This window comes from Camellia sinensis, chromosome 4 (assembly GCF_055761805.1).
Source record: "Camellia sinensis isolate YWXY chromosome 4, ASM5576180v1, whole genome shotgun sequence".
Taxonomy (NCBI): Eukaryota; Viridiplantae; Streptophyta; class Magnoliopsida; order Ericales; family Theaceae; genus Camellia; species Camellia sinensis.
In genome coordinates, this window is record NC_138964.1 from 214,536,308 (window position 1) to 214,551,551 (window position 15,244).

General features: G+C 34.2%; 1 long non-coding RNA gene across 1 annotated transcript; it reads right to left on the minus strand.

Annotated features, from left to right (window-relative positions):
* Positions 1 to 7,763: 7,763 nt before the first annotated feature.
* On the minus strand, positions 7,764 to 14,748 carry LOC145823556 (uncharacterized). Its single transcript, XR_014365853.1, has 3 exons — positions 14,629 to 14,748; positions 13,878 to 14,556; positions 7,764 to 8,018 (listed from the first exon to the last, which is right to left on the minus strand). It is a non-coding gene; the product is annotated as an uncharacterized LOC145823556 (long non-coding RNA).
* Between the last annotated feature and the right edge of the window lie 496 nt (positions 14,749 to 15,244).

A 15,244-nucleotide genomic window follows, 5' to 3' on the forward strand; every position in this document is an offset into this window, starting at 1 on the left:
GAATCATACATGATCGCAGGCAACATACCAAAGTAGCAGAACATCAACCCCTTACCTTATGACATAGTCAAAAGTCACAAAAGGGTACATAAATGAAAGTCATATCAATAATGACAGGTAAAATTCACACGGTGAGGAAATAGGGATCCATTCTCTTACCTCATTACTCGGTCGCGAAGCACATATAGTATGAATACATGCTACGGTGGAGTAACTCTTCAAAAAGAGTGACGTCATACTCGATACACCGTACAGATATTAGTCTAATCGCTTTCTAGCGCCTAACCCGAATTCTCTATTTGCTCGCCTTCCAGGCACCAAATGAGATTTCGCATCTGGCTAATCATAACAGGCACAACATGGAAAGTAGGTACTAACATCCATGTTTGGTCCTTAACATGACCTCATCTTGGTTATAACCAAGGCGACATGCATAGTGGATAATTTAAGCCTCTCTTGGCTCCAAATAAAAATAAACCACTAGTCTCATCCTTGCTCGCTCCCAAGCGCCAAGGGCGATTGCTCGTGTGAGTGAGCCAATCTTGCCTGCTGACATCATCATCTGTTAATCATTATGACACAAACCATAATAGTGTCAACATCCCATCATCTCACAATAAATAAGTGATCGATCTAAAAAAAAATATGACCACAGCTTGGCCAATTCTAGATTATAAACATAAGCCTTATTAGCACCTTTTGCGATAAGTATAAACAACGGAATCCACCATGTGCGCCTCACATGAAGTGATTCAAGATCACAATTCTAGATTCCAAACATAAGTCTTATCAGCACCTCTTGCGATAAGTATATACAACGGAATCCACTATGTGCGCCTCACATGAAATGATTCAAGATCACTACCTCTTGCGCAATAACCTCTCTAAAGATATTTTGGTAACCAATTTGCGTTCATTCTGGATGCGCCCAACTAGCACATTAAATCTTACAAGGAGCAAATTAACATACTACTAGTAAAGTATTTTATCCACAATCTAATGAACATGGTCAATGTCTAAACAACTCAGTTGACCATTTACCAAAGATAACACTTATCATGCCGAATACGCCCACATAGCGTACTTCAGGCTCCCACAAAAAAAAAAAAAAAAAAAAAAAAAACAAGGAATATAGGTCATCTATTTCTCTCAAAGACAATCCGAGGATACATTCAATAGCTAAGGCTCTGGCTTTTACTGATAGGTAAGTCAATGGGTTTACAATTTTGCATCTAGAATCATTCTAGGATATTCCTTATGTAAGTCATCGAAAACAAATCGAGAACTTTCCCAAAAATAATCCCTGAGGATCGTACATCCGAGCATATAAGTTACATCACCCATGTCCATCATCTCTAAAATAGAGGACTGCCCACCCTAGGTGGTGACAACCTTATAAATTCCTGGCTCATAATGACTAAGTAAGGAAAAAGTTTTTTTGGGCCATTGATCATACCTCAATGGTCTTCATCGATCATCGTCGGCCTATCATGGCTTGACGAAATCTAAGAACCACTATTTGGATAACTGTTTTAGGCTGTAAAAAATTGATTGGAACTAGCAACCTTTTTGCGCTCCTAACTTTTCCCTATAAAAACAGAAAGGTAAATCCCTACGGATCTACTTATCCAATTCTCCAACGAGAAGTTAGGTCACAATGTCCACAAATCAATGTTCCGAACTTATGTTAATCATAGCCTAAGTCGAAATAACCTCACTCTCCAGGAGAAAGTCTTCTCATGGTCTACACTTTTCTTAATGGTGCGACTTTTCGGTATCTAGCGAGCCTTATGCCTCAACAATGACTATCCAAATTGCGCATAACCTCAAAACAGTTTCGCGTCATAATGGAAAGTCAACCAAATTATAGAAATTGTTAATTCTCAAAGACTTTGTCTTAAACTGCGCAACATCGATCCACTTCCTAAAAACAGGGGACTAGAGCCTTTGGCATTATCCTAGGCTCTTTATCATCTTGCGGAACAATCATGAATGTTTCCTTCTCAAACACTCAGTGATGACGTGAAAAAATTTCACATTCGCTACCATGCAACTAAGAATGTAGAGTATTCTTTTCTAATGGAGTAATCCATTAGTAGGCACATCGCTTCCACTATCCCTAGGATATTGGAAATTTCTTTCCATTCTCAACTAAGCTACATAGAGCACTATGCTTAGAATTCTCTATCTTATAGAGTTCCAAAAACTCTATTCATGTCACCTTTACTAAGAAAACTTTATGTGATTTAGTTACACTCCCACAAAGCTGCTTACCTATATGCACATGACTCGGAGGGTTTACATGACAGCATACAATAATGTGCCACGTGACCCTATGCGTTTACAAGACAACATACAATAATGCACTATAGAACTCTAGGTCCTAACTTCGCAACCTTATGAGAAGTAAAAATAAAGATAAGCTGCTTAACGATTATAGATCGCCCATAGATGGCTCTCCGCTAACCCATTACTCAAATGGAGTGTAAAATCTGATATGGAGGGCACTTAGTTAGGGATATAGGCAACAAACTAGTGCAATTCCTAATTGAAAAACATTTTGCGCCATTATCCACCTAACATTAACAATATTTAATTCCTTATCTCTACTACACCATTGTATTGTTGAGTACTAGGAATAATCAATTTTCTAAGCGTCCATTTCTCTTCACAGAGTTTTCTAAAATAACTCAAATAGATACTCGCCACCTTGGTCAAAACTAAAAGCACGAAAGCTGTTATCTAATTGATCTCAACCTTATATGTGCAATGTCAAAAATCATCTCAAAACTTTTGACTTATGGGAGATCAAATAGTCTTGACTCAGATGCGTATCGTAATCTATAAATGTGTTGAGGTTGAGGCTTAGCTATCATACCCTTACACATGTCTAGTCACAAATATCATAGTGGGCTAAATGCGCCAATACAAATGACCTTCTATGGCTTTCCTACTTACTTGTGCACACCCATTGCCAACAAAGTTACACATTCACATGAGAGCAGGATGTCATAAGCGAGTGGGCCCGAGAAGGCCCACTCAAACCATCGTATCATCATCTCATTAATGTGATTAAGTATAATAAGCCACCGGTTCATGACTAATGTCATAAACTAATTCCAATCATCTTAATGTGTAAGTTCTCGAAGACAAGTTTTAAAGGTTTAGGCTCAACTAGGTAATGACTCGCGACTAATTCATATTCACTAGATCATAAAAAGATGTCATGGAGATACCAAGTGCACCTAAGTCGCAAATTTAACTAGTAAGTGCTAATCACCTGCACCTTCAAGTCAATTTTATTCTCCATACACTTTATTGTATCTAGTTGAAAGATGACGATACTCCTTTTGCCATTTCTATTTCTCGCTTCATAGTTACTTGCAATTAATTCTACTATCCACAAGAAGGAGAGAATAAGATATCATTCTATGACAGCTCCTGAAGTAACTTAAGCGCGAATTAGGCTAAAGAGTCTAATTCAACACAATGCTCTCACAAGCGATGCGTCAAATTCTTAGAGTCATAACAACCTTGTCAGCCTTGACCTTTTCATTACTATGCTGCAACGTTTGCGCTTAGTGGTAAACGTTATTCAAAACAAAACGTTAGCCTAGTAAAAGAATCACAAAAAGAAGCACCTCATCATGTCTCACACTCAAGTGTGGAAACAGTAAGTGTCCAGACTTAGACAAGTTAGCCATGCTAATAGATTTTGTAGCCACAAAGCGCTAATCTTTTCACTTAGTGTTAATAGATTTTGCAGTTTCTAAGCGCTAATCTTTTAACTTCACGTGATATTTCAACGCACACTATTATAGTGCATGAAATTTTGCTCCATCCACTCCTAATAATTGGGTAGAGAGCAAAACACTGCTCATACTGGCTATTTGTCTTACACTTAATGACTAATTTATTTAAGATCGCATTTCTTGGATGACGTGACTCTTGAATGTTACTTCATCTAATGATGTAACATTATTTACAAGTCAAATTACAAATTCAATCCGTGCAGCTCAATAGTCAAGATCATACACAGATCTATTGAGGGCTTACTAATTTCATAACTCCAAAACTCGCCAACCAAAACTACGTAGCGTGCTGCTAACCATAGCGCACACATTAGTTTTTATTGTGCCAAACAAGGCAACAAAACCACAGCGATTTTGAGTCATGTTTCCTTACTTTGGCTCAATTAAGGTCTGACCAAAAGTCTCCAAGACTTTTGCTCATCTAAAGAATAGGATTACATTGTTCACATTTGAATATCTCTACTAAGTCTAGGTCAACCAATTAACTTCCATAAGCTAAGGCAATTTAGAGAGAAATTCGCATTGGGATTAATTTGATTAGCATAATATAATTTTGTCACAAAAATCTAAATTAAGTAGTGACAATATTACACAAGTCGCAAGATCAAAAATCCGCTATGCTCGTAATCATCTCTTGCGCCACATGTGACAATTATCCAAAATTTAATTTAATTTATGCGCAAAATATTAGTTTTCGGGAGTTCTCTCAACCGAATAACCTCCCACTGACTATGGCATGTCTAAAAGCATGATAAAAAAAAATTCTAATTCCATACAATAATATCACAATGTAGATCCACAACCAACTCATGCTATGTCACAATTAATAATAGAATTTAAACAAATAACAATTAATCATGCTATTCTAATTACAACATATTAGAAACTCTGGGCAAAAAACAACAATATGTTGTATTTAATATTCAAATCATGCCATAACAGAAAGTATATCACTTCTAAAATTTTCTGAAATTTTAAATAACTAATAAACACACATAAAATTAAAAATAAATATTTCAGAATCTAGTAAAATGCAATAACCATGCCAGTAAATAGTAAACTACAATAATAGTCTACAATAAAAAATTCAACCCCAAAAACTTAATCATGCAACACCAGATGCATTTTAAAGCAGAAATAATGAATTATTATTTCAGGAAAAATATTTTTTATTTTCATAAAATTTTGAAAATTTTATAGAATATAGAAAATTTAATTCTGAGTCTAACGGTACCAACCACGCTTAAAACAAAGTTATAACGAATTAATTATGACCATTTAACACGATTCAGAATTTAAAACAAAACAAACAGCGCCTTAGTACCAGCAGCTAAGCCAGCCAAGTCGCGGAGGAAAAACGGCGTGGCTCAGAGGTGGCTCAGCAAGCGGCTCCGCGAGCGGCTCAGCACGCGGCTTAGTGTCGGCGTGCGCGCACGCAACGCGGATGGCGCGCGCGTGAAAGTGCGTGGCAGCGCGTGAGAGCGCGTGGAGGAGCGTGCCGCCGTTGACGGCGTCATCTAGCTCATGAGGCACACGCGCCGCCTTCCGGGGTGTTTTCTGGTCCAATTTCAGTACTCCTGAACTCCATTTTTCACAATAAAAACGTTTATGGTCTTAAAAATAACGTTTAATGACCATAAAAATAAGGTGTTTTACACTCTCAATCTAATGAGAGTGGACATCTTCCTCCTTTATTAATATTCATGCATATATCATGTATATATATATTTATATAAAAATATACACATATTTTAATGCATAAAAATAAGCACGAAAATATCCATATTGGCTCTGATACCAATGTAAATCATAAAGTATTATAACGCAACGGGAAAAACATTTAGATCATACCTTTAGGTGATAGAACCTTGTGGGTAAATCACGTGCTTCCAGAATTCGAATAACGAACCCAGCAGTGGAGTGATATTATAAAATGAGTATCACCCACACAAGTCACAGTGCAAAAAAAGTTATGGGTAAAAACCACATAACATATCTGATATATATCAATATATTATCTAAAATATATAATCAGATATATATCCACCAATATCTATCTATCCATTTATCCATATTTATTGATATGATAGATATAGATATCCTGAATGGTTATCCAAATAAGTTTTGAATTCAAATTCAAACTTATATGGATAAGGTTCAAAAGGTTCAGGTTCAAGAGGTTCAAAAGGTCATGCCACATAGGTTCCCAATTTTTTTTCACATAATAGAATGTCTCGTTGTGTGTGTGTGTGTTTTTTTTTTTTTTGGTATTTACAGTACAACTATTTATTGGCTTTAATGAGTTAGGTAAATCTCATGGATGAGGCCTCTCACATAAGTGAAACGAAGACTTTGAATCCAAAAAATTTGTGAAGCAAATTATAAAAGCTCAACTTTGTGTGTTCTTGTGGTCAAGAAGGTCCAACAACAAAGTTGCTCATTGGGTGGACAATGCTCAGTGTAGATCGATTTCGTCTGTCAGTTGAGTGTCTTTTTTGCCTCAAGAATTAGCTTTTCTACTTTCAGTTGATGTAAATGTCCATCCTTTCAATATAACCTTACTGTTCAAAAAAAAAAAAAAAATCAACGGTATATATACAATCCACAAAAAAAAAAAAAAAAAAAAAAAAAAAAAACCAAGAGTGGATATCTACTGGTTCAAGCCCTAGACTTGAAAGCACAAGAAAGTCTCGTGCCCAAGTCCGATTGAAATCGGGCTAAAATTCTTATTCCAAGTCTAAATCTAAAATGATGTTAAAATCTCAAGTCAAACTAGCTTGACATTCTAGTTAAAAAAAAAAAAAACTAGCTTGACATTGGACTAAATTTTTTATCTCAAGGTCAACTCTAAAATGATGTTAAAATCTCGAGTTTGTCTCAAGCGATTAAAAAGTTAAACCAGGTGAGCCATTGGATCTATGCGAAACCCTTATTTGAACCTACTCAGCTAAAAGGCCCAAAATCCTGCATATCATTAGGTGACTAAAAGTTCAAATCTTGTCATAAATAAAACTCTACCTTCTAAACAATGCCTTAGGGAAAAGCCCTTTATAAGGGATTTGAAAAGTGATTTAAAAATGAAAATAAAAAAATTAGATGAACTATGAATGAAATATATTTACATTTCACTTAGTTTCACATACCTTTTCCCTTCATCTTTTCAAATCTCTTACTATATCCTCCCAACCAAACACAATCCAGTCCCAAATCCTCCCAACCAAACTCAGCATTAGAGATGTCAAAGGTCACATTTGTTTGCTTACTAATAGAAATGGAAAAATTACAATGACATGTGTCAATCAAAAACTATTTATAAACAAATAAAAAATATTACAAATATTAATAATTAATGTTCCAAACTTTTTCATCAGTTTGTAAATTTTTTCCTCTGACATCATTACCAAGTAATTTCCCCAATAAAAATTGAGTATTTTGAGAATAAAATTGTTTTATGTTAGAGAGAGAGAGAGAGGAGTGAGGCCCTGTTTGTTTGGAGTTATAGAGAGGGGATTGGATTTGGTAGTAAGGAGGGGATTGAGAATGAGGTGTTTGTTTTGAGAGATAGGGAGGGAATTAGTAATCCGAATAAAGCTTGGGACCCCCAGTGGGGGTGCTGGGGGTCCTTTGTGATTGGTTGAAAAAACTGTTTTTTTTTTTTTTTTTTTTCTTTGTTTTTGGCCATTGGCAACCCCCTATGTGGCACTGGGGGTGCCAAAATGCTGGGGTCTCTAGCATTTCCGTTAGTAATCCCTTGGTATTAGTAAGGAGGAGGAAGGGGGATTGGTAAGTAGGAGGTAAAGATGGTATTAGAAAAATAGTGAGGGGATTAGAAATTTTTTTATTTTTTTATACATTGGGAATTTTTTTTAATATAATGTTTAATTTTTTTTATATTTTTTTATTTGTTTTATTATTTTATATAAAAATAATTTAACAATTTCTCATTATTAATCCCTTCACTATCAATCCTTTTATTATGAATCCCCTCCATTTTATCTCTGAAAACAAACGGGCTGAGAGTCATCAAAAAGAACACATTTTATCAGGCATCAAATTCTGAGTATGGTGGTGGGGGGTTAAGATAAGATAGATGAGGAAAAGGGAATTAATTGTGCAATATAATTGGTTGGGAACTTGCACCTCTGCTCCCCCATGTGTAATTCCTCACCCAACTGCATCCTTCTTCAACCAGTGGGCACTGCTCTCCTGTAAAGTTGGAAAATGCATTTAAGAAAAAAGTTTTGGTCTTGGAATTGTATTTTTTTTTTTTTTTTACTTTTTTAATGCATTAGTGCTATTAGTGGTGATATTTTTAGTGGGATGAATCATTGTTGAAGAAAAAATACTGTATACATGTAACCAAAAAAAATATATATATATACAATAATTAAAAATAATTTTTGTGGTTATGTTGTTTTAAAATGAAATATTGATAATACATCATATTATTTTGCATAAATTTTTTTATATGATAATCACTGATGCAAATATATATAATCAGGATGTTCCATTAAACAATTTGCAAAATTGAATATAAAATGAGTGTTAATAGAAAGGGAGAGATCGTGCAGTGCAGGCTATAATCACGGAAAGACTAAGGACATGTACGAAAGTTGAGAAATGAGGAGGGAGAGAGGGTCATCATGTTTGTGCATGTGCCCATGTTTCAGCTCACCTCCCCCACATGCACTCCAATTATTGCCCAACTATCTCTCTTCTTCTTCTTCTTCTTCTTCTTTTTTCATTCTTTTATTTTATCTCTCGGTTGCAATTTTTTTTTTTTAAAAAATTAACTACACCAAGACCTGAAACTATTTGCAAGTAACACCCTACTTTTTTTGTTTTTATTATCTATGAATCCGTTTATTATCTGTCTCGTATAGTTGGTTTTGAATATAATTATAAAATAACAACTTCTCAAATTGTGCGGTACATTCGTAATTGGTGGGGTACAAAATTCAACAAATATGTTTAAAATTCAATTTTAGACTCTATATGGCACACACTAAATCCACCAATGAATTGTGTATAGGCCCTAGTATAGAAGTTTATTAGCTTTCCTACCATGACACCAATTATAGTTTCAAAATTAATGACTTTAGCTACCATATCTAAAGAGGATTGGTGAGTATGGTATGTGATAAATATAGTCAATTTTAGTGGAAAGTAAAGTATCAAGAAACTCAACATCACAATTCTTGAACAATTTGGAACTATGCCTTCTTTTTGCACTTTTAAGGATATGAATCAACTGTTCCCATCAGAAAGCCACAACATATGATTTCTAAATGTTTTTTCGAATCTAAATTGAAGTAGTTTTTACACACAAAAAATTTAGCTGGAAACGGAGATTTTTGCATTCGCAGAATGCCATTTCGAAAGTGGTTCATATCGTCTCAAAAGTTTTGAGCGTCGGCATGGCAATGGACAAGACAAAGCCATTGTTTGAGATGTGGATTGACTTTTTAGCTTTTTGGTTATTTTAACCTGGGACGAAAAAACCTCGTTATGAATGGACTTTTTGACTTTTTTGATTTTTGTGAGAAAAAAATGAAATGATTATGGTTTGGATGTGACATTTTGTCTTATTGACTTTTTAGCCTATTTTATCTTTTTGTGGCTAAAATAGCCCCAACCCAACCCAAACCTTAATGCCAAACAAACCCTAATGGGGTTACTAATAGTTTTAGAGACAGCAAGCCTACCATCTCAAAGTATTTGCGACGGTAATGGACGGATATTTACCGACTCAAATAAACATGAAAAAATTTACTTTTAGTATCCGAGACAAATGCTGTCGCTAAAATTATCTGTTGCGTCAGTGTATTGCCGTCGTTAATAAACAGACTCATGTTCACAAAAAACAATATTTTCCACCATCAGATTTTATGATGCTTTTTTGCCATCACAAAAAATATAAATTTTTTTTTTTTGTAAAATATATTTCTTTTTGCGACGGTATTTTGATAGTTGTAAATAGATATTTATTTTTTATAAATAAGATTTTAATTATTTAAAATTTTCCTATATATTATTCATTCAAATTCAAATGTTAAGCCAACCAAAAATAAAAATAAAAAATAAAAAACATTTCAATACACATTCACTCACATTCAAACCAAATATTAATAAAAACATATTTAATCAATATAAATCCACCAGTTCAATTAAATCAAAATATTAACAATAATTCGTTAATACAAACCATAAGATATCAATAAGTTTTAAATATTAAGTACATAATTGTAACAATCCCGACCCATGATTAACGTTAATCCATGCTTAATTATGTTTAATAAGAGATTAAAGTGAAGTTTTGCATCACACGTTGCCTTATATGTGTTTCTATCTGTTTAGCATGGGAAAATCTGTTCATAATTCTATTTTGATTTGCGAACTGAAAGCCTTAACGACATCCAATTCAGAAATTGACTTCGGTTACGTGTTATTTAGAATTTTTAAGAATTTATGGTAGGTTCAATCGAAATTCAAGTCGGAACGATTTAATTAGATTAACTTAATGTCCACTTATTTGGCCTTAATTAATTACACTTTTACCCAAGCCTACATAAGGCTTATACACCCCACTTGAGCCTCTTTTTGATATCATCTTTAAGCCACCAACAGTTACAACGTGAGAGAGAGGAAAAAAGAGACTAAGAGTGAGATTGGATGTCAACACTTGAGATTGAGAGGCTCTTGCTAGAGATTGAAGGCATTGGGCTTGGAAACTCAAGAATTCAACTCCTAGCACACATTTTGGGAAGTCTAGGTAACAATTCAACCCCTAGAGTGTACAATTATGATTTATAGGACTTGAACTCTAATGAATTAGGTTGGTTGATGCAAGAATAAAGTTAGAATTGCAGATAATTGAGTCATTCCATACATGCATGCATATTTTCTCACATTTTGAGTTGAATTTCCAAGAATTCCCTCATGCATGTCTTAAATTCACCTTAACTTTGGGAAGTCATTAAGTCTCAAGTTGTTTTGTAACATTTGATCATGTTTTAAGAAGCTTAAGGTCAAAGAAATTCATGCATGTCATGTTCATGGATTATTTATGAATTTTAAGTTGAATTTTGCACAATTGGCAAGCCATTTGGCCATGATTTCTCGAAAAGATCCTTAATTCATGATATATTATGAACTTCTAAGTGTTCCTTAAGTTTTAGCCCAGAAAAATCAAGTTTGGATGCTTAAAGTTTGAGTTTTGAGCTTTGGGAACAAATCTGGAAATCCCAGAATTTGCATCTATGCTCGAGCGACCTAAAGTACGCTTGAGCTTGAAATGCAAGCCCTCAGAAGTTCTTGTGTTTTGTAGCACGCTTGAGCGACAAGAGTCACGCTCGAGCGAGGGTCTGAGTCTCACGCTCCAGCGAGGGTCGAGCGTCCGTCGAGCATGAAGAACAAGTAATCAGTACTTTTTCAAAGTTTACAGACCGCTCGAGCGAACCCTCACATTTTGCATGTCCGCTCAAGCGAGGAAAGCCATGTTCGAGCGTAGACCTTGTTTTCAGCAAGTTTTAAAAGATGTTTTCAAGTGCAATTTTGCATCCTCATTTCATCCTAAGCATTTCTAGGCCAAGATTAAGACACCATAATGAGGATAAAGGGTAGAAACACACTAAGAACAAATGTAATAAGTTATGTATAATCCGAACATGTGTTTCAATGTATGTATCTGTCATGCTGTGTAGGTCACGCACCACAAGGAAGCTGAATTGCCTACTCTATTTGTTTACTTGGAGCATTTATTATCTGTGAGTAATAACTTAGTAAAGCTATGTTCAAGTAAATTATTTTCTGTATATGGAATGAGATTTGTTCGATGAAATGCCATGTTTTATACTATGAATGATTGTCCAACTCTAACAAGCATTTGTGACACTATGCTATGATTCAAGAATGTTATAAGTTCCCGGTATCAGAGATTCCTTATAGAATTGACAAGCTATTTTTATCCGACTGGAGGTTCCTAGGTGGAATTGATAAGTTATCTGTTCCCAATCCGGAGGTTTCTTTATGGAACTGACAAGTTATTCTTACTCGACCGGAGGTTCTTCTATAGAACTGACAAGCATGATTTATGATACTCTGTATATGATCTGTTAGCGCTAACGGATGCACTATGTAAGATTAATCATGAACTCTAATTTATATATATATATATATGCACGGAATGAGAATACGAATGTAAACTTTGGTTTCAGAAATGGTTATGGAACATCATTCATTTACCCCTTTACTTTGTTATTATTCACTAGGCCTCCGCTCACTAGTTATTTATTATGTATGTAGGTGAGCAAACTCGTGATCAGGCTTAAGATGATGCTTGAAGCATTTTTGTATTTGTCAGCCACCTTTTGCGCCTCACGAGGAGGTTCTAGATCAAGCCAAGTCTTGTGGCTATGTTATTATGGATGTATAAGACTGTTCCTTTTGTTCCATGGACAAATTTTTCTTTTATATGTACATGAAGTGACGTGTAAATACTGTATCTTTTGACGTCACTCGTATGTCTATAAAAGTTTAAAATTATCAGTCTCATGTATGTCTGCACAGCTCGATGGACTATGTATGTTTTTTTTTATGTATTTATTTCCTCAGCCCCTAATTATAAGTCTAATTGTTAAGAGGCATTCGGTAATCCAAGGATTATTGGCCGGTTACGACGCTAAACTTATAAGGACGGATTTGGGTTGTGACAATAATTATCCAACACTTAGGTTTAGATGGCAGCCAAAAATTATTCGAAAAAATAATTAGCCCCAATGCCACCATCAATCTCTACCACACCACTAATCTTTTTGCAAAACTTAAAAACAAAAATAAAAAAAATGGAAGGCCAAAAACATAAAGATAGATATTTAAAAAAAATAAAAATAAAAAACAATTAGCCCCCATGCCACCATTAATCTCTACACCACTAATCTTTTTGCAAAACCCGAAAACAAAAATAAAAAAATGACTGGCCAAAAACATAAAGATAGATGTTTAAAAAAACAATTAGCCCCATGCCACCATTAATCTCTACCACCACTAATCTTTTTGCATAACCTGAAAAAAAATAATAATAAAATAAAATAAAAATAAAAATTAAATGAAACATGTAATGAAAGCCAACAATACCGCCAAGGAGGTGAACAATTAATCCTATAAAAATATTTCCAACAAGAGTAGCAGCTATAGTTAAAAAAAAAAAAAAAAAAAAAAAAAACTCTACAGAAAATAAACTCTGTTTTTTAGTCAAATCAACAACTGATTTCTTCTAGTAATTGTCCCCATTACTTGTTCCATAAAAAATCATGTTTTCTTACCTTCAATTGAACTCATTAAACCTTGAACAAATCCATTTCACATTCTGTTGCATGCCCAACAAGAACTAAACATCAAAGTTGAGTTCAATTCTAGTAGTCTATGTCCTATTTTTACCCCAAATTGAGTGTTCAAACTCAACAATGTGGTAATCAATTTTCCAACCTGATATATATTAAAGATGTGACTTGATTGTGTGGACCATAATCTGTTTATTGAGAAAATTAATTGTGTCATTAAACTATGCCAATTAACTCAAGGCAATTGCACTAATATTACAAAGCCAGGAGTGACTTTTAGAAAACGTTAACAATGACGATTATTGTTATATGAGAGCTTTCGTATGAGAGAAAGAGTTCAAATTAAAACAGTTCTATAATCGGGTTTTTAGTAGGCTCACCTTCAAACCTCCTAACACCACTAATATTACATTATGCAATAAATACAACATATCCGAGTTTTCATTAGGTTCACCCTCAACCTCCTAACATCACTAAGGATTTTCAGTAGGCTAACCCTTAATCTGAATCGTATGTGTGTTTGTGAATATTGTATTAAGTATAAAAGAGATACTTGCTCATGAGAATCTAACAATTCATCATCTTGGGTGTCATCTCCCTCACTAGTCGATGTCCACTACAGGCATCCAAAATGTATATAAATGAAATTTGTTATTTGTTATTAAATATAATACATAGGAAAAAATATTTCTTAAAAATATTCAATTAATTAATTATACTCTACCTGTATAGAACCTGTGCCCCCTTGGAATCTTATGAAGTCCATTCAGGCTCTCACCTGTTCAAACTCCGTCTTTAACTTCTTGTTAATCCTCTGCTCAATCTCAACTATGAGCCTCTTCTCGATCCCCTGAGTGACTATGTGGCATACTTGTTGAGTGATTTCCTCAACTGTCAATGACGAGGACGCTTGCGATGGACTAACTTCTTTGGGATACACTACACTTCAAGTTACATATGTCCCATATGTCTTACAGTATCCGTGTCCATATGTTCCTACCACGTCATGAAAAATCTTTTCTAGAACATCATTCATCTGGAGGGGCTTAGGTATCCTAGATAGTTGCTCATTATATCCACCTTAAAATTTACAAATATTAGAATAAAAGAAACATACCAAAATAAAAATATGAAACCAATATGCAAAGGCACATACAAATAAAGACTTCACATCTGAATCGTTCATGTCGCGTGCCTTAATGTACACACTCATCTTGTCAGTTTTTTTCTCTATTATCCCTCATCTGAAATTGTCAGACATATAAGAGTTAACATGTATGTAATTTTTATATAGTTGCAAATACAAATCATTACCTTATTTCTTAAGTTGGCAAAAGACGTTCGCCCAGTCCTATGTGTTGGATCACGAAACTCCTGATTTTTTAGAATTGTATAGCAATATCCTATAAAAATAGATTATACAAATTTGTAAGAATTGTATAATTGCCATACAAGAGGTACATGAATATACATACATTTGCTTCTTTACCACTTCAGTATGCCACAACCTCCCTCTACTGGTCTTGCAAGATATTTAGAGGCACATTAGAATCAACCCAACTCTTATCCATTGTCTTACTTTTCTGAACTTTTCCTGTGAAAATTACATCACAATACTTAGTCATCACAATTCTAAATGATATTTGACATTATTTGTATGGTAGCAATTATTAGTATTTTTTTTTAATTTTTTATAAATACATGTTCACACAAAGAGTGAATATAGTTAGGTTTTAATAAAAATAATGATATACTAATTGAACAAAGATTCTATTGAAGTACCTTTAATTACACAAATAACACTAATTCATTATTCTAGTGCAAAATTCTATGTAGAAATTTTGTAGAATGGCATTTTTTTTTCTAAAATTAACAAGAGCAATGTTATAAAAGCACAATTCACCCACGACAACTTGGCAAGTGAGTTGGCTTTAGAGCATCTCCATCAAATTAGTTAGTTTTTTGGTTATGTTTTGGCTTAAATGTTACTTCTTTTTCTTTTCTTTTTTTTCTCCCTATTTCGATTATGTAATTTTTTAACACACCATCCAACAAACTCTATATTCATGCCATTATGGGTACATTAGGAGA